The sequence below is a fragment of the Lissotriton helveticus genome, chromosome 7, assembly GCF_964261635.1.
Source record: "Lissotriton helveticus chromosome 7, aLisHel1.1, whole genome shotgun sequence".
In the NCBI taxonomy this organism is placed as follows: domain Eukaryota; kingdom Metazoa; phylum Chordata; class Amphibia; order Caudata; family Salamandridae; genus Lissotriton; species Lissotriton helveticus.
The window spans coordinates 428,886,660-428,906,606 of NC_136068.1; the positions used below are offsets into that span (position 1 = coordinate 428,886,660).

The 19,947-nt window shown below is 50.8% G+C and overlaps 1 protein-coding gene across 1 annotated transcript in view; it reads right to left on the reverse strand.

The window, feature by feature from the left end:
- EIF2S2 (eukaryotic translation initiation factor 2 subunit beta) overlaps positions 1-19,947 on the reverse strand; it is a 616,197-nt gene that overhangs the window by 37,356 nt on the left and 558,894 nt on the right. The gene's annotated exons all lie outside the window — the stretch shown is intronic.

Genomic DNA, 19,947 nt, shown 5'->3' on the forward strand with positions numbered 1-19,947 from the left:
GTAATGCATACTTGTTGTATTGTCTGTCTTGATTAGAACTGTGGATCCATGTATTACCGCTCAAAAAGACTTCAGGGCCAGAAAAATTGCTCTCAATTCTAGCAGGTTTATGTGCCAATTCTTTTGAACTGTATTCCAGTCTACCTCCCATCATCCCTCTACCCTACAATGGACGCACCCGCCCTACATACCCTCGCCTCCAACGACATCCGCGCTGGCCGACTATCCCCGTTTGCAACAACTCCCACCGCCCCCGCCGTGTCCTCAACCCATTGTCGGACCGCGACCTATGCTCTCTCCTACGCTCTTATGGCCCAGGTCCGGAAAAACACATATCCAGCACACACATCCCCATACCCACAATTCTTACAAACCCTCTGAGGCTCCCAACACTCAACAGAGGGTCCGTCCCTAACAACCTCAGAAAAGTTCCCCTCACTCTAGAAAGCTCGACCACCCTTCTCTCTCCCAAACTCAAATGCATCCTACTCAACTGCAGATCGGCCCAGAGACACGCCTCCGACATCGCTGATCTCGTCTCAGCTAGGGATCTGGACCTGGCCATTCTAACAGAATCTTGGCTCACTGAAGCCTCTACCCCGATTATGGACATACTAGTCCCCCCCAACTATCACATCATTAGGCTAGACAGGTCTTCAGACAAGACGGGCGGGGGAATTGCATGCATTTTTAGAAGTAACCTCTCCGTTACTAAAGTCACCTCCCCCTCCCTCTCCTCCTGTGAACTCCTCTGCCTCGACATCACCAGCGAGGGCAAACTAGTTTGTGCTTTACATCTCATCTATCACCCGCCTGGTGACAATCTCATATTCACCCAACAACTCATGGACATGATCACTTCCAATGCCGGTCGGCAGACCACCCAAGTCTACCTGGGTGACTTCAATCTCCACTGGAATGATCAGAAAGACACAGTGGTGAATGGTCTCAAATCTTTCCTTAATGCGCTTGACCTCACCCAAATATGCGATAGACCAACACACGACAAAGGCGCGATACTTGATCTCATCATTGCCAAAGAGTATTCTACGCAACTGGAGACGATTCTACCCTGCGACTGGTCAGATCACCACATTATCACCTTCTTTATCAATGAAAAAGTTAAACCTAACCCGGCTCAACCAATCAAATCCAAAACATGGAAAAGGGACAGGAAGAATCTCAACTCCTCTACTCTGCCTCCCCACATCGGCAATCTCTTCCTTCCCCCTTCAGGTGCCTCGGATGTTCAATCACTGACTGACCACTACCTTGAATCTATGAATACATTAGTCAATGAAGTCGCCCCACTGCAACTGAAGAGAGTCTCCACCAAAACTTCGAACCCCTGGTATGACGACAGACTCAATGACGACAGGCGTTCGATGCGAATGGCAGAGCGCACCTGGAGAGCGGACCCTTCAGCACTGCACCTCAAAAGGCTTAAAAACAAGAGAAATGCCTACTTCAGGAAAAAAAAGCGCACAAAGTTGGACTTCTTCAGCCGCCAGTTGGACCAAGCAAAAAACAGGCCAAGAAAACTGTTCGAACTAATCAAGACCCAAACAAAGGCACAACCCTTACAATCAAATAGCACAACAAGAGACTCCCCACACTGTGAAGACTTCTCTGCTTTCTTTAAGCTAAAGACTGACAACATAAGAAATGACCTCATCATGGATGTAAGCCGATTCCCCAACCACACCAGAATGGCTAACACTCAACCCAAAAACATGGCATCTTGGCTGTACTTCGATACCTACTCGGAAGAAACAATACACAATCTGCTCTACACCTTGAAGCCCTCTAATCACCTCACAGACCCTCTACCTGCTAATGCTGTAAAAGACTTCATCCCCTTGCTCCTCCCTCTCTGGACCAAAATCATCAACTGCTCCCTGCAACAAGGCCTCATTCCAGACTCCCTCAAGGTGGGGCAAGTCACGCCTATACTCAAGAAACCTACAGCTGATCCGTCTGACCTAAACAATTACCGGCCCATCACCAATATCCCCACCCTGGCCAAACTGCTGGAGAAATGTGTCCAACTCCAACTAACAAGACACATTGACCAATTTGACCTCCTCAACTCTCATCAATCAGGCTTCCAAGCGAAACATAGCACGGAAACAGCTATGACACACATAATTGATGACGCCCTCCAAATTCTTGATCGCAATGAGTCCTGCCTCCTCATCCTTCTTGACCTCTCGTCAGCATTTGACACGGTCAAACATGATAACTTGCTGGAGCTGCTAAGCACTAGAATGGGACTATCGAGACGGTTCTCAAATGGTTTTCGTCCTTCCTTCACAACCGGTCTCAGAAGTTCAAGATCGACAATGTGCTATCTTCACCTGTGCCTGCAGATCTAGGTGTTCCACAAGGATCCTCCCTCTCCCCCACATTGTTCAACCTCGTCATGGAACCGCTCGCCACCTTGCTCCAAGCTTCTAATGTCCAATGTCACATGTACGCCGACGACACAACTATACCTAAAGCTTCAATCCCTGGAAGATATCAAACTTCTGAATTCCACGCTTATTAACACTCAATCTTGGCTAGCCGATAATCACCTCAAACTAAATGCTCTGAAAACTGAGTTCCTTCTCATCTCACCCCCGGCGAAAATTTCAACCACCCAAACATGGCTCAACAACCTAACAGCACTCAATGTCCAACCCACCATTGTGGACTCAGCGAAATCCCTAGGCATCACACTGGATGCCAAGCTCAACATGCAGCAGCACGTCAGCAAAGCCACAAAATCAGCTAATTTCCAAATCAACACACTGAGGAAAATTAAACCCTTCCTCCCTGCTGAAGACTTCCAAACTGCTGTACAAGCGTTAGTCATCCCTCGAATAGACTACGGAATTGTGGCCCTCAGCGGACTCCCGCTATCCACAACAGCACCCTTAAGAGCCTCCCTGAACGCTGCCGCAAGACTCTTCACTGGCTCAAGAAAACATTCGCATATTTCCCCAGACTTAAAGTCCCTAAAATGGCTGCCTTTTGAAGCCAGAATACAACTAAAAATTGCAGGTATGACACACGCGGCAGTGCACCACAATGCACCCAACTACCTCGCTCAAAAGTTGTCTATATCAGGAGGTTCGAGATCCAATAGAAGCTCAAAAAATCTACTCCTGAAACCCCGTAGATTCCGGAAAGAGAAAACTTACAAGCGCTCCTTCTCAGGAATGGCACCCAGGATCTGGAATGCGCTCCCTCCTGAAACCAGGCATATCTCCTCCACTGCACTCTTCAAGAAAGAGGTGAAAACCATCCTTCTGGCCAAGATTTCCTGAACGTTATAGGTGTTGGATCAGAGACTCTGCATTGCTTTGTGACAATGCTCACCTTGTCCTTTGGCACTATACCTCTACTTGAGGGAGACACTACTACGCTACTTTCTTACTACCAACCAATATATGATACACGTTGGGTCACTGTTTCATCCTCCCGGTGCCCCCACTCGGTGCTCTGTCTATAGTAAAACACTGTTATAAGCCTTGCACACACCCAAAGTGTACCTAAACACCTCTGTAGTGGGATCAATGACTTGTGCCGTCTTATATTACTTGTTTACCTGACTGTATTTTGATATGTTTTATGTATGTTATTATTATCCTTTCATGTTAGTGACTACTACATTGCTCCCATTACCTCTGTTCATTCCTACTGCCCCTACCCCTTTCATTGTGAAGCGCTCTGATATCTGTAAGGATCTTGTTCGCGCTATATAAAACTTTGAATAAATAAAATAAAATAAATAAATAAATTCCATTTTCCATTGACAGTCATTCCCTGAAGGTGTGCCCCCATCCTTCCAGGGAAGCATCCGTGGTGATGGTATATCTTGGCATCTCCTCCAGGAATGAAAGCCCTACTTGCAGATTTTCCTTTTGAGTCCACCAAAGAAAAGCTTCTCTCATACGGTAGGTTAAGGTGATCCTGTCGTCAAACGACCCCAAGCCTTGAACCCATTGGATGCTGAGTTCCTCTTGGAAAGGTCTCATCCGGAGACGGCAGTTGGGTATGAGAGGGATGCAAGATGATAGCATCCCTAGGAATGACTTGTATGTTCTTACTGAAACATACTCTTTTCTGCAAGTTGAGGGCCATCTTGCAAATCTTGAGAGGTCCTTCTTTAGAGACAAAGGCTTGGGTGAATCAAGTGTCTAATGTGGCTCCCAGAAACTATTTTTTCTGTGATGGAACAAGATGGAATTTCTTGAAATTGATTGCAAGTCCCAGAGACTGGAATAGCAAGAGGCACCTTTGAACGTGTACTCTTGCTGCTCCTAGAGAATTGGCCTTGATAAGGCAATCGTCCAGGTACGGGAAGATTTGAATGCCTTCCAAGCGAAGATGTGCCGCCACTGGGGCTAACATTTTTGTGAACACTCGGGGTGCTGAACGAAACCCAAACGGGAGAACTTTGAATTGAAAGTCCCTGCCTGCCACTCTGAACCTCAAGAATTTCCTGTGCCTGGGGAGAATGGGTACGTGAAAGTAGGCATCTTGAAGGTCTAGGGTAGCCATGTGATCGCCTTGAGAAAGAAGCTGGAGGATTTCTTGAAGTGTTAACATCCGGAAGGACAGTTTCTGGAGGTATTTGTTGAGGGCACGTAGGTTGAGGATGGGGCGCAATTCCCCTGTTTTCTTTCGTATGAGCTAGAACCTCGAATAGAAACCTCTTTCTTTCTGGAATTGAGAAACTTTTTCGATTGCCCCTTTCCGAATCATTATATTTGGGGAAAAACCTCTTTGAGGTGAGCTGGTGGTGGACCTTTTGGAGGTGAATTTGGAGGGATTTTGACAAATTCTATAGCGTGTCCTCTGGCCACTACATCCAGGACCCACTTATCCGTAGTAATTTTGGACCAATTTAAGAAGTAATGGGATATTCCTCTTCCAACTTTGGTATTTGCAGAGGTGGTGGCAGTTCTCATTGCCTCTTAGAGGATTCCAGTCCCCGATAAGAGGACTTTCTTTTCCCCTGCGAAGAGTTGTTGCCTCGCTGTCCGTATGATTGTTGCTTATACGGCTGATATCGCTGGTTACCTTGTGTTGACTGGTACGAGCGTTGAGACTAGCCCCATCTATTTGAATAGGACCCCTGTCCTTTTGAGCCACGAAAGGACTATTTGCGAAACTGCAGGACCTTGCGGTTTCTGTATCTTTCTTTATGACCTGTAAGGCCTCGTCAATGTGCTGACCAAAGAAATATTCTCCGTTGTAAGGCATATCTATTATTTTTGCCTGGACTTTTTGTCGGAAGTACGTTGACTTCTGCCAACCCTGTCTCCTTAGCCTGCCAATTGTCGGAAGCCCGTGGACGCCACATCTACGGCTGCATCAATCCTTTCCGCAGAAGCGCACTCTCCTTCATGTAACACCTTCTTGGCTTCTGATCTCTCTGGTTCCGGAAGCTTTGAGATATGGTGAAAAATCTGACCACATCTGTCTATCATATCTCCCTAGTATTGCTAGGGAATTTGCCGCACAGATTGTAGTTGCAGCTATTGTCAACACCTTTTTGCCAATGGAGTCCAGACGTCTGCCGTCTCTGTCCAGTGGGGCAGTCACTTGTGAGGACGGGTTTCTAGCTCTTCTCTGGGTCGCTTGAGTGACAACGGACTCTGTCTTAGCTTCTCCTATAAGGCATGCAGGTGATTTGAGGGGCCTCTTGTACTTTATCTATAAGAGGTAAGACTGCAGGTAAAGAATTTGGAGTGGACATGATTTTTAGGCCCTGCTTGCAAATGAAATCTATTATTGGGATTGTCCTCACTTGTTTGTGTGGCTGATCTTTAAAATCATACAAAAAACAATCCTGTTTAGCTTCCATATTAATTTGAAACATCTTCGTTGCTCTTTCCATTACTATATGAAATCCCCCAATGTCCACAGGTTGAGAGTCTGCAGTATGAGGAGCAGTAGGTGATGGGGTTTGCGTCTGGTAATCATCCCACTCTGACAGTAAGGATTGATCGTCTACCTCTCCATCCTCTGTCATCATCGGTGGTGATACACTCCTGCGTATGGTACGATTGTGCCAGAGAAGGTGGAATCGCGGAACGTACATCCGGAGCTGGTGTCAGAGGAGATTGCCTTGGGGCTCTTAAGGCTGAGGCAGGAGCTTGAGGAATGGGTGTTGCCGGAATTGATCCTGCCGATTCAGATGGCGGGAACCGGCGGTAGTAGTCACTTAACATATATTGTAGGTTGTAAAGGAGGTCTAACAGCATCTGTGCTGTTGGTACTGCAGCAGGGGTTTGAGCAACCGGTTCAGGAAAACGTTCTTCCTGATCTTCCTCCTGCATCTTTATCAAATAGTTTTGCAGGACTTCTGGCCGCCCGGAACCTGTCGTCCTCATCAGATTCTTCACCATCATCTTCTTCTGAGTCCAGAAGCTGGTCAGGCAACTTCAATGGTGAAAGAGGCGTCAGAGTAGAGCCTCTTCTTTGCAATAAGAAAGCCCCCGTCGACAGAGAAGTAAGAGGCACCAGACAGAGCAGAGGACCAAACTTGTATATCTGTACAGGATGAAAGAAGAGGCGTCGGACACATCGTCGACGGGGATATCGTATGCTTCGTCGACGGGGCTATTAATGTCGCCGACGAGGCAATCTTCGTCGACGAAGCCTTTGACGACGATGTAGTCTTAGTCGACGACTTCGCTTTCGACGACGATGGAATTCTCACCGACGATGTCGCTGTCGACGACGGTGGAATCCTAGACGACGGCGCGGTCGTCGACGGTAAAGTGGTCTCAGTCGACGAGGTACCCGACGACGGGATGACTTTCGTCGACGGGCTAAGCTTCGTCGACGATGTGCTCGTCGACGACATCTTAGTCTTCGACGAAGGAACGTTGACGCTGGATGGTAGTATCTTCGTCGACGAGAAAGGTCTAACTGATACTGAGACCATTGTCGACGGTGAAGAAGCCGACCACATCAGCATCTGAGGTCTTGGTGAAGAGAAAGTAAGTCGACGGAGGAGCTGTCGACGATGTGGTCGTCAACGAGGTCTTTTTCTGAGGTAAAGTTTTTTCTGACAGTCTTTTAGATGTGAAAGACTTAGCAGACTTTCTCGGGGGCAAATTAGGTCCAGATTTAGAAGGTGGAGAAGCCTTTTTTGCGGTAGAAGAGGAAGGCAAGCTAGGATCCTAAGCTTTTCTCAACACCTTAGCCCCAAGAGAAGATACCTCTTCCTCAAGCTTCCTCTTTCTGGAAGACATAGTAGACCCCGAAGCCAGAATTCCTACCTCAGATAGAGGATCATCCTGGTCCTTAATCTTCCGTAACCATAGTAGAAGACAACCTTCCCTGTCTGAGGGTGTTCTGAAGAAAGGTTCTACAGATCTTACAATCCTTTACCTCATGGTCCGGATACAGGCAATACATGCACTTTTTGTGGGGGATCTTCTTTAAAAAGCCTAAGCTTCCCACAAGACCCCTATGGTCTGAAGAGAGATTTTGAAGAAGACATTCCAAAAATATGAAGAAAAACCAGTCAGGTTGAGAAGTACTGAGCAGAGCTCAGGGAGACTCCCTTCACACGACGTGCAGTAGAAAATGAGCCTGATCCTCTGGGGAGAACGTTCTAGTGGGTGCTAGCGCCTGATTGGCTGCAGTTTGGTCTATACAAAATGACTAGGATAGTCATGTGTGGAAGTTTTTTACACTGAAGCTTAGGGCTACTTTACTTCCTGATTGGTTACCAAGAGTTTTGGTCTCCGATATACAATTTATTGCTTTTTTATGTACCGTGGAACTCCCACTCAGACGACTGGGAATTATTCATGTAAATGTAAATGTAGTATACTTGTAAAGCGCACAGCTGCCCCAGCAACGGGGCGTCCCGGCGCTGTATAACTCTAGGGAACCCGTCCTGGCTTTCCCTGTGGGATGGTCCCTTGCTGGGAGTCACCGAGGTGGAGCCAGGCATCCCTGGAATTGGTGGGGCCGTTGTGGAGATTAGGCAAGCTAATGCCCAGAGTTGCCGAGTGGAACCCCTGATTAGAGTAAGCACCGAAGCGAGAAGTATCGAGTCCGCTGACCAAGGTCCACGACCCTGCCGCGTCGGGAATTGAACCCTGGTCCCAGGCTGACTTCTGCTCTCGGGCCTGCCGCCTCTAACCAGTGAGCCACACTACTCCACTCAGGCATGTGAATCTATGAAAGACACCCCAATACTGGAGAAGTGTTCATCTGCTCCTCCCAGCAGCATAAATTGGAGGCTCTCGGGCCTCGTGATCAGATTCAATTCCCAGAAAATCCTGCATCAGACTTCAAACTTTGCAGCTCTGGCAGCCCTGTAACCAGGGGGTCATGGATTGATGCTTTGCGGCTGCGACAGGATCCATGTTGTCGGCCTTTAGACCCGGCTGGGCCGATACAACAATGGCCGCAGGACAGACATGAGGCCAGCACCCCTGAGTCGGGTGTGAGACATTGGGCGGTGACTGCGGCAGCCGCATCAGAGGCCTGTACTTCCCCCTGTGTGACTGCACTATAGACTACTATTGCTCCCAAACGCCAGCTGGGCCATCCATGGGAGGGAGTGTGTGGTTGGGCCGCAGGAGAGGGCCATGCTGAGTGTTCCTGCGGCGATCTACAGTGTGGCCCGGCTAGACTGTCCTTGCAAGACCTGGATGGTGTCTCCAGGTGGACCCCTAGGACCTAAAATTAGCACTAACTAGGCCATTGTTGGCAGCAGGGCCCAGCAAGAATCTTAACAAAATCCGCTGGAGCAGCAGAGCGCTAGAGGGAGACTGTATAGAATGAGATCATCAAAGGGGCCCCTGGGGTGCAGCTTTGATGGCTTGATGCTGAGCACATGCTAGGTAGTTAGTGCTTGCCCCCAACCTTTCTGTGCAATATCTGGAACTCAATCTACCAGTGTTGCTTTTGTGGGAGCCTAGAGGGGACCCACAGACCTCACTAGATATAGACCCCAGTCTTTGTTAAATACGAAGTATAACATTTTAAGTAAAATACTCGCACATAAGCTGTTCCCGCTACTGTGGGAGTTATTAAACAGATATGTGCAGCTTCATGCCCGATGCTGCGCCTCACTTAATATCCATTGTTTAATCCAAATATTAGGTGCTGTTCCAGGGAAGCACCAGTTTGCTGGTGTGTGTCTCCCTGGATATTCAAAAGGCTTTTGACACACTAAGCTGGGACTACATGATAGTAGCATTGACCAAATTTGGTATACCACAGCATATATTAGATGGCTAAAATGATCTGCAGCACCCACAGCCAGAGCTCATATGGGACCTTATATTTCCAACTGGTGCCAGGGACATGCATGACAATGTTGTCCTCTTTTGCCTCTCCTGTTTATGATCGCCATTGACCCTATGGCATAACGAATCAGAGAGGAGGCTATTTACTGGGGGATCCCCATAGGCTACACACAACATTGAGTGTCCTTTATATCTCATTCTGGACCACATTACCATAGTTAGTGGGGGGGCACCTGGCGCTTGCCAAGATGGTCATGCTGAAGCGCCTGCTGTATAATTTTGTTAACCTACTGATTGTAGTGCTGGTGTAGGTGTTCAGTAATGTCACTGACCATGTAATGAGTGATGTAACATGTGTGGTCATAAGAAGTGCATTGCAGGGACGTAAGTTCTAGTTAGCTCAGGTAACTACTACTGTTGAATTTCACTGGGTTCGATCGGGTGAAATCTGAGCCCAACTATAACGTCCCTGTAACCTTTGTTTATTTTCAGTGAATTTTTAAGGTTTTTTAAATTTTATTTCTAACTGTAACCTTAGACAGTGTGTGAGAGAGTGGCAGTATACGTTGGAGAGTGGGAGTGCGAATGGCTGAATGAGTCCGAATGGGTGTGTGAGTGGTTGGGCTTGTGAGTGGGTGTGCGAGTGATTGTCTGAACATGGCTGTGAGATTGTCTGAGTGGGTATGTAGGAGTATGTAACATCAACTCAGACTCATGCAGGCACTTACAGATCCACTCTCATACCCACAGTCACGTGTTTGTTGCATTAACCCACCACTTTTTGCAAGACTACTGACGCTCTGACTTGATGTGCCCTGGGTCCCTGCCAATCAGGTTCCCAGGGCCTGGGATTTTTCCCAAAACTTTACCTTGTACCCCCAACTGGCACTTTTGTCACATGTCAGTCCCTTGTAAAAGGTACCATGGGTACCAAGGTCACTGTGGCCAGGGAAGGCATCTAAGGACTGCAGCACTTTGTGCCACCCTTAGAGGCCCTGTACCTTTACACACAGCCATTGCAGGCTTCGCGTTTTGGTGCAGAAAAAAGCGAAGAGTTAACATTGAACAAATTCCTCTGTGCCATGCCTACAAACCACTGCCCTGGCATAGGTCAGCCACCCCTCTAGCTGGGTGCACTATACTAGTGGTGAGGGTACAGGTGCATGAGCCCTGTATTCCTACAGTGTTGAGTCCAATTCTTAGACATTGTCAGTGCAGTAATGCTATCAACCCCTTCGCTGCGGCCGCGATTTTCCCCCTGTGCGGTAAACAAAAGAACAGGGCGGGGCTGTGACGAACCCCAGCCGTCATCCGCACACGCCCACCGCGGGGCGTGACGGCTGGAGTTGGTCACCAGCATGTGAGGGGTTAAGAGTATATGATGCTGGAAATTTATCATTACAAACTCCACAGCCCCATAACAGCTTTACTGAAAACTCGGAAGTTTGGTATCAAATTTCTCAGCACATTAAACCCACACTGATGCCAGTGTGTGATGCACTCAGAGAGCATCTTCGAGATGCCCCGTGAAAAATGACCAGCCTCTGGTAGGTTCCCTGATTGGTATATACCAGCCTGCTACTACAAGACATGTTTCTAGCCTTCGCTTCCTGAGCCCAGAAACAAAGCCTTTCCTGTGCAGAGGTGGTCACACGTCCCCCAGGCCATATAAAGCCATCTGTGGCAGGGGAGCTTCAAAGGCCTTGCAGCTTTTTAACACAAACCCCAGCCTCTCCTGCTACCAGGAGCAGGCCTCCTGCCCATCTCCACTCCTTGTCAGCAGGAAGCCAGGTGGGAAAAATTAGCACAGCCCAGAGGGTGTCCCCACCTCTGCCAACCCCACCCCTCAGGTGGGGGATGTGCGGTGAAGCCCACTTCAGTGCCTGGCAGATGGCAGGCACTCTCCAATCAGGATTATGGATTGCACCCACTCCCCTATGCGGGGTGAGTACAGGATTATGGATTGCACCCTCTACCATATGTGGGGTGAGCACACCAAGGGTGTAGTCACCCACAGTAGGTCGAGACCCCTTAAAATGCCCCCTAAATACAGTATTTAGGGAGCAGCCCATAACTAAGACATATTCCTGCAAACTACGAAGGAGGACGAAAGACGCCAAGCAGAGGAGACTGCAGAGAAGAACTGACTTTGGCCCCAGCCCTACGGGCCCGTCTGCAGTATTCAGAGATCCTGCACCAAAAGTTGCCTTGTCCTGCAGCCAGCGACCTGAAGAACTCCTGGGGGGACTGACTGCCTTCACCAAAGACCGGATCTCTTGTGAACAGCAGCTTAGTTCAAAAGAAACTCTGAAGACTGACTCTGAGCCTGCTGAGGACAAAAACCCGATGCCTGGGCCACCACTGGACCCAACGCTTTGGGCTCGAATCCGGGTGGCCCACCGGTCCCAGCGAGGTCCCACAGCGCTCTAGAGTACGAGCTCACCATGGGTTGGTCTCTTCAGGACTCACCGACGTCGCCTGCATCCTCTGCAAGGACACCACCGCAACAGAGAGTGGCTCGGTTCGGTGAAATTCAACCTCAAAAGACACTGCTCTGCGACCTGAAGAGAACCTTGTGGTCTGCTCATGAGCAGCCACCAACCGGCTGCCCCCTATCCCCCACTGGATAACATTGGGCCTCAGCACTATGGATCCAGCTGCCAAAGTGCAGCTGAGGGTGTTCTGAGCATACATCCTCGCCCCTGGGGGAACCCTGGTTCTAACCCCAGAATACAAACTCCCACAAATAAGTACTTACCTACAAACCGTTAACTTAATTTCCTCCCATAGGATTGCATTGACAGCTTTTCTTGAAAAGTGTTCCAAGTGTGGAGTTGGTTTGTATGAAACATTGAAAAAGTGCTTATGTACAAAAAGTGAATTACTTGCCTTTTGTCTAGGAGATGTCTCAGTGTGATATCTAAAGAAAAACCCACCGTCAGTGTGATATCTAGGTATATCACACTGATTAGCAAAAGTAATCTGAAAGCAATTTAAAATTTAATGTACAGGGGGAGTGGCCAAGATGGCGGAGGAGTAGGACGCGTTTCTCGGTCCCTCCGGCGCCACATAACTCTCAGCATTGCCCATCACCCTGTTAAGTGCCCATCGGCGTTGGAAGGGACGATATAGTGGCCCCGGGGGCTGCTTGACAGTGTCTGGTGCCCTCCTTTTGGCGTCTACCCCGACTGCAGCAGGACGGCGTGGTGCGGCCTAAACGTATCGTGCGCCAAGGGTGCCGCCAGTCCTCAGCAGCGAGTGACATCGGAGAAGAGTGAGCTTTCCAGGTGCTCTGGCGCGGCTGCCGTGGCTGTGTAGGAGCCTGCCACCGAGCGACCCAGAGTCGGGTGGCTGCGAGCGCTGCTGGCCGGCCCCGCCGTGGAGGAACGGCAGGAAGCACGCAGAAGGTGCTGAAGGTGATTTGGCCGTGCCGGGACACACAGCGGCCTCGGTGCTCCCCCGCGCCCGGGCCGGACTGCGGGCCCACGGGAGTGCTGAGCGGATGGAGGGAGGTGGAGCCCTTCAGAAGCACCACTGAACCCGGGCCTGCCGCAGCGGGAACGCAGCTTGCGGTGCCTGGTGCGGGAGAGAGTAGCGTCGCCCCGGCCCCCGAGGTGGTAGGAGGACCGGCCCAGCATCGACACTCCTGGCGATTGGCCTGAGCTGCAGGTTCACCGGGTGGAGAGCTGCGACGGCGGCAGTGCAGGAGAGTTGGTGCAGACGCAAAGGTGGAGGTCCCCGCTTGGAGGGGGAGTGCTCACTCGCGGTGCTACGCAAGGAGAGGAAGGTGAGAGTGGCAGGGCTGGCCCCCCAGGGTGCTTCGGTCCGCGAGTCGGCAGGCGGTGCTGACCTAGAGGGGGTTTTGGGGGTCCAGGGGCGTGGAGCAAAGTTGAAACTCACCTCTGACCTGGGTGGGAGCGGCCACGGGAAAGCCTAGCAATTTCTGCGCACCCTGTTACCTATTGAGCCCCAGGTCCTTCACGACCCGCGTTTTGGCGGGAAGTAGTCTGCCAGCTTTCGAGGGGCCTGCTGCCGGCATCCTTCCTCCTATGATCTGGGACACATTTGCTGAACGGCGGCCTTGGCTCTAGCCCCTACTGACCGAGCCTGACTGGGACAGAGATCGACGCGGTGCATTGGTCTGGCTGGGACTGGGCTACCCTGTCTACCTCGCCCGCTCAGAAGTTGATCCCGACTTCAGCGCGATTGGGCCGCGTGGGCCCCTGTGTAGAAGTGGCCCTGCCTGATGAGTGAGAAGTGACGGGCAGAACTGGGGTGAGAGGGCAGTACTCAGCCACTGGACTGGACCTGGGTGGCAGTGCTCATTGACGCTAGAGCTGAAAGTCGCACGGGTGTGATAGGTTCGCCACTCCCCCTGGGGTGGGCCACCGGGAGAGTCAAGATGGTGGCGGCCAGGCTCAAGAAAGATAAGCCAGCGAAGGACGCTAGTCAGAAAACTCCTCTGCACCCAGCCTCACCGGTAGCTGACAAAACCCCACGCCTGGATGATGGCGATGCTCCAGCGACAAAAGCGTTCATGCTAGAGCTGTTTACAGCCAATAAAGAGGACATCACAGAATTGCGCTCCCAACTTGCGTCAGATATGAGAGAATTATGGCGGGATGTGGACGGTGTGGGGGAGAGTTGCAACTCTGGAGGAGCACGATTTGGGAGCCGCAGAGGATATTCACCGGCTGCAACAGGATGTGATCCGCCTCACGGAGCAGAATCTAGACCTACAAGCCCACACAGAGGATTTAGAGAACAGATCCTGGCGAAACATCCGGATCAGGGCGGTCCCGTGGAAAGGCGAAGGTACTGACCTGCGAGAATATGTGGAAGCCCTCTTTAAGCACATCCTACAGGAGGAGGACCCGCTGGAGATCAAGATGGACCGAGTGCACCGAGTAGGCCTGCCCCGAGGACCCAAGGCCCCCCTCCGGACATCCTTGTATGCGTCCAAAATTTCCAATTTAAGGAGAGAATCCTACGGCGGGCGCGGGACATGTCCCCCCTCCAGTTCGGGGACCACCGCCCTATGGTGTTCCAGGACCTAGCAGCTTCTACTTTGACTAAGCGGAGAAGCTTTAAGCCGGTCACTGCTCACCTGAGGGAACAGGGGATCCCTTACTCGTGGGGGCACCCGTTCCGGCTTATCTTCAAATGAAATTCCAAACTGGTCCAGGTTCGGTCTCTGGAGGAGGCAGACTCCATTCTGGGTTTGGACAGTTCTGCTACCCCGACCGAGGTCGGTGGCTCTCCCCAAAGACGCAGACGACACTCCGCAGAATGGCAGCTGGTGGGCAAACAGGCAACTGCGTTGAAGCCAGACCGCCCGTTAAGCTTGAAAGAAAGGGAAGATGCGGTGGCCTCAGTGGCGTTGGTGACGGATGCTCTCGGGGACGCCTGAATCTTCATGCCACTAATTGGGCCTTTCAGGGATTATGCTGGGCGCCAGAGGAGACCGGATGAAGATCGCCTGTACACCTGTGAGCGTCTTCATTTCTTCACCAATCACCTTCGGATGATGGACAATAAGTATGTTTCGATCTGTTGGATTACTTGTGTTTTCCTTTTTGGGGGTTCTGTTGGGGTGGGCGGGGCAGGTTTCAGGTCCAGGGACTCCTTTGGTGCTGCATAGGGTGCCATTCTTTTCTACAAGCAGGGATCATGGGCTAGGATGCCTCCTGAGGGGAGGACGGCTTCGGGGAGGGGACCTTGGCTGCACTTGACAAGGCCCACGGGGGGGGGGGGGGGGGGTTCCAGTACCCCGAAGGATGACACCCATGCCCCCGACTGAGTTACGAATCCTCTCACTAAATGTGAGGGGGCTTAACAACCCGGTGAAACGGAAGGCGGTGCTCTCCCTTTTGGAGGCTTCCAGAGCGGACATTTGCCTGCTGCAGGAAACCCACCTTCTGCAGAAAGATTGCTCCAGGATGCGGTCTCCCTGCTTCCCACACCAATTTTACTCCTTTGCTCCCACTAAAACGGCAGGGGTGGCAATACTGGAGGCCCAGCGGTTCAGAGGAAAGGTCTTGCAGAAAGGGGTAGAGATGAAGGGGAGGCTGTTATCCTATAGATTCTCTCTTGGAGGGACGACTTTTTCGATATGTTCCGTCTATGCCCCAAACGAAGGCCAAGAGAAGTTATTTCACATAGCCCTCACGGAGGTTGCCACATCCCCTGACCGACACATCTTGATGGGTGGGGATTAGAATTTGGTGATGGACACTTTGCAGGACAGGTCAGGACAGCGCTACTCGCAGACTGGGACCCTCTCCGACGAAGGACTGGCCAGAATGGGTGACATGGTGTAGGAGAGTAGGGTCTGCAATCCTATGATCACCCAGATTTTTGCTTTTTGCTGCACTGGTTTACGACTTTCCCTGGCTGTGGGCCTGCTAATCAGACCCACAGCCTAGCTGTTCTCTCTATCCAAAGTGTACCCAGGTACTGAATTGGCACTGGGCCCTCTCCAAGTCCCTGTACCCAGGGCTGAGGTGCACCCAGAAGTCTCCCAGGGGCTGAAGCACGTATTGTGCCACCCCTGGATTGACTACCTAAATCTGACACAACTGGCTGCACGACAGCTGGGGCAAGGTGGTGTACTCACCCTTTGCTTTAGATATAGTATACCTATATCTAACCCTAAAATGGACACACAGATCTCCTATCAGTCACTCCTATGGCAGGCCTTAACAATCCTGAAGGCAGAGTGCTTGGAATCGTGTGAGATGGTGCTCTGGCATGAGCTGAGCCTGTCTGCGGCTTTCGGGATCTATCCCTTAGCCGTTTCCATGATATCGCATACCATATACTCTTAAGTGCATTATAATCCTCGCGGTTATGTGCCAACTCTGGTATCGCTTTATCAAAACATGTCGAGTAAGGTGTCATACGAATTGGAATACTAACCCCTCGCCAATTCTGGCGACGGGGTTAGCATTCCACCCTTCTAGAGGGACACGACATGCCTGTAACCTATAACCCGGTTAAACGCCAGACAGAGCCTTAGCATCCACAAAATGGATGCTGCCACCGAGACACAAGTCTGCCCTCCTGCTGCTGGGAGTCCTCCCAGAGCAGGAGATAAGGACAAAGGGTTTCCTGCCAGGGGCGGTGCCAGCACCGTCCCAGACAGGGTTTTGTGTATTGTAGGTAGGCAGGGCTTTAGAGGAAGGTGACTGCAAGTAGCACCCCGGTGCTCACTGTGCATAGGCCGGCTTGAACCAGTTCCAGGGTCACTCCAGACCCTGTGCTGGGGAAAAGCCCGCCAAGGAAGTGGGTGTAACCACCCCCCTCCTAGTCCCACCCATAGGGCAGGACTTAGTCGCGTGCCAGCCCCTTTTTACAGGATAAAGGTAGAGACTGGCCCCCTTCCAAATCAGATCATCTTTGAATCCTGAAACTACTTTCTGCGAAAGGAACTCAAGACTTCTTCCTAAGATTTCTCCCTTGTGACTAAGGAGTAGTCACCCTGCACCCGCAGGCACCATCTACAGAACACTGCGGTCTGCTGCACGTCCTTCCTCCGGAATCCGACTGCCCAGCTCGACGAGACCCGGCTTCCCTGGCACCTCTGACCTCTACCCACCTCTACAGCACAGCTGAGAACCGTGGGTGCGACGAGACCTCGAGGGACCGGCCATCGCCAAGACTGCACGACTTCTGCACAGCAAGCCCACCGAGTATTCCACTGGTGAGTGCTTTGGGGTCCGAGAAGCCCCGACTCTGAGCAGCTCCAGCTCCGAAGTGCAGCCCCCCAGCATCTCCACGATCTGCGTGGGGCCCTTCTGCTTTCCGCTGCTCACCGCGTTGTTTGGCTACTAGCCCGTTGGCTTGTGGCCTCCCTGACGACGCCCGACGACATTTCTGCTGCTGGTCTGGTTGCTCCAGACTGGCCCTTGCTCCCTTCCCGAAGAGGAGCACCCTGGACCCTCCTGGTCCACTCAAGACGCCATTTTGAGTCCACCGCGTGGGCTTGAATTAGCCAAGGCTTGTTGCCCAATCCTGGGTAACTTCGACGCCAACGACTTCATCCTTCGTGGGACAGCTCGCACCTCCATCCTGGTCGCCGACAACGCCTCCTGGTCCGAGAGACTGCAGAGCCCAGCAGCGCCCACTCACCTGACTGCGGTGACTTCGCCCGGTGCCATCCTGGTGCCCACTTAATCACTGGCTAGTGATTCAAGAACTTGGTCCCCTCTGCTTTCAGGTTTCTTCTTCCTTGATCCAGGCTTGGATCCATCGAACTTTCCTTCACTGGTCGCCTGCCAGCAACTTCTTCCTTCCAGGCTCCTGGTCCGGCAACGAGATCCCCGACGTCTTTTCAGACCTATGCAGCTGCAGCCCCTGGGCTAGGTAACTTCGGCACTCCGGTGTCCCAGCATAGCCTCACTATCCAAGGGTCAGGATCCACTGTCGTTTTCTCCCTACCAGGTCGGGTTCGCCCGTGAACACTAACTTTGCCTTTACTAGCCTCCATAGACTTTGTCCCGCATCCCGCGTGAGAGTGCACACTCTGCACCCGAGTCCCCTGGGCCTCCTAGTAGTAATCTAACGATTCCCTAGTCCAGTCCTAGCGATTCCAAAGCCTATTAGAACTGTTACTTACCTGCTAGTAATTCGCATTCCACTTTTAGCGTATATGGTTTTTCGTGCCCCTCGGGCATTTGTGTAACGTGCTAACTTAAAAGTATTTTCGTAAGAGTTTTGTTGTGTGCCTAGCACCCTGTCCTCATAAAGAGTACAGGGTTGTTGTGATTCTAATAAATACACTGTTTATTTTCATAACACTTGTGTGGTGTCCTTTCACTGGGTGTTCAAGGGGTAATGTGATGGTAAAACAGCTGGCTTAACACGCCCTCTAGAGTCTTAGCCTTAGACTGCTCGTATCCATGCTACTAGGATAGCTGGTCTATAAGGTTGACTTACAACCAATCATCAATAAGGGTTGTTTGGACTGATATATAGTGATCACTAGAATAGTGAACACTGCACATCAGGCCAACTTCTCACATTGGTGAGCAGCGGGTGGGATTTGAGCTTGCTGTTGTTTTACCACACATGCCCTAAGAATATCTTGTGAAAGATCACATAAGTACTAAAGGTACATATAACTTAGCTTAGAATACTCTGAGTTCTACTGAACCAGCTGTTGTAGCTCCTAGGGCCTAGCACACCCTAAACTACAACTCTAGCAAGGGATCAGTAGGCAAACATATAGTGTAGGTAAGTGCACCACTTACACCTCACTAGAAAAGCATGTCGACTCAGGGGGACTCTGCTGAGACTCCCCTGGTCAGTGTTGACCCTCCACAGGTCACTTCAAGATATGCAGCTCTCAATTTTCAGGAGATGAGGCAACTCTGTGTCTCCAGGAAACTGAAACAGGGGTCTAACCCCACCCTACCCTTTCTGATAGGTCTCTTAGAGACATATGATGCCAGAAAGCTCTCTCAGTTACATGAGAGCATGCCAGCCTTAGAGGGAACCTCTGGGGATCCAGACCTCCCCAACACTGATTCAGCAGTTGAGGAGGAGGATGAGGAGGTACTCTCTGGGGATGAGGTAGACAAGGGTCTTGAGGTAGTCAGAAGGCTAACTAGGACCAACTTAGACTTACTTGGGCTAGGATCTGGGGGCCCCCCAGTACTAACCCGAAGTGGGCCTAACCTTGGAGTTAGGAGAGATAGATCTCTTTCTAGGGACTCCAATAGATCTCTGCACTCTAATGCCTCTTCTCAGGGGAGAAGGAATCCTCCACAGAGGAGATTTACTTCCCCTCAGAGAAAGGAGCATGAAGCTAGGATGAGACAAGCTGAACTGAGGATTGAAAGGGAAGAAATTGCCCTGGCCAAAGAGAAGCTTGCCCTGGCAAGAGAGCAGCAGATGAGTGGGCTAGCTCCCACTGGTGGCAGCAATCTCCCAAGAGATAGAGAGAAGGGTTTAGATACTAAACACCTGACTAAAATAGTGCCCCCCTTTAAGCAAGGGGATGACATCCAGAAATGGATGGCTGCTCTGGAGAGGGCCTGCACTGTGCAGAACATTCCCCAGAGTCAGTGGGCAGCTATACTGTGGCTCTCCTTTGATGGTAAAGGTAGAGATAAGCTCCTCACTACAAGAGTGGAGGATGCTAACAATTACCAGGTCCTGAAGAATACACTGGTTGATGGGTTTGGTTTAACCACTGAGCAGTACAGGTTGCTGTTCAGAGACACCCAGAAAACTCAGTCTCAGGACTGGTCTGATTTTGTGGATTGTGCCACTAAGGCTTTGGAGGGCTGGTTGCTGGGTAGCAAGGTTACAGATTACACAGGATTGTATAATCTAATGATGAGAGAACAAATTTTGAACAATTGTCAGAACCAGTTGCTGCACCAGCACCTTGTTGATTCAGATCTGACCTCTCCCCAAGAATTGGGAAAGAAGGCAGACAAATGGGTCAGGACAAGGATCAAGCAGAACCAGAACCAGAACCAGGGTGGTCAGAAGAAAGCAGACCAGAAGGGTAATGTTAAGAATGAGCAAAATGACCAGAAGTCTTCACCAGGTCCCCAACAAACCAAAGAGGGTGGGGGTCAGGCTTCCCAGAAGAAGAAGACTCAAGAAGGCCAGTCCAAAAGGTGGTGCCAGTACTGCAAAAGTAAATCTCACTGGTTTAGTGAGTGCA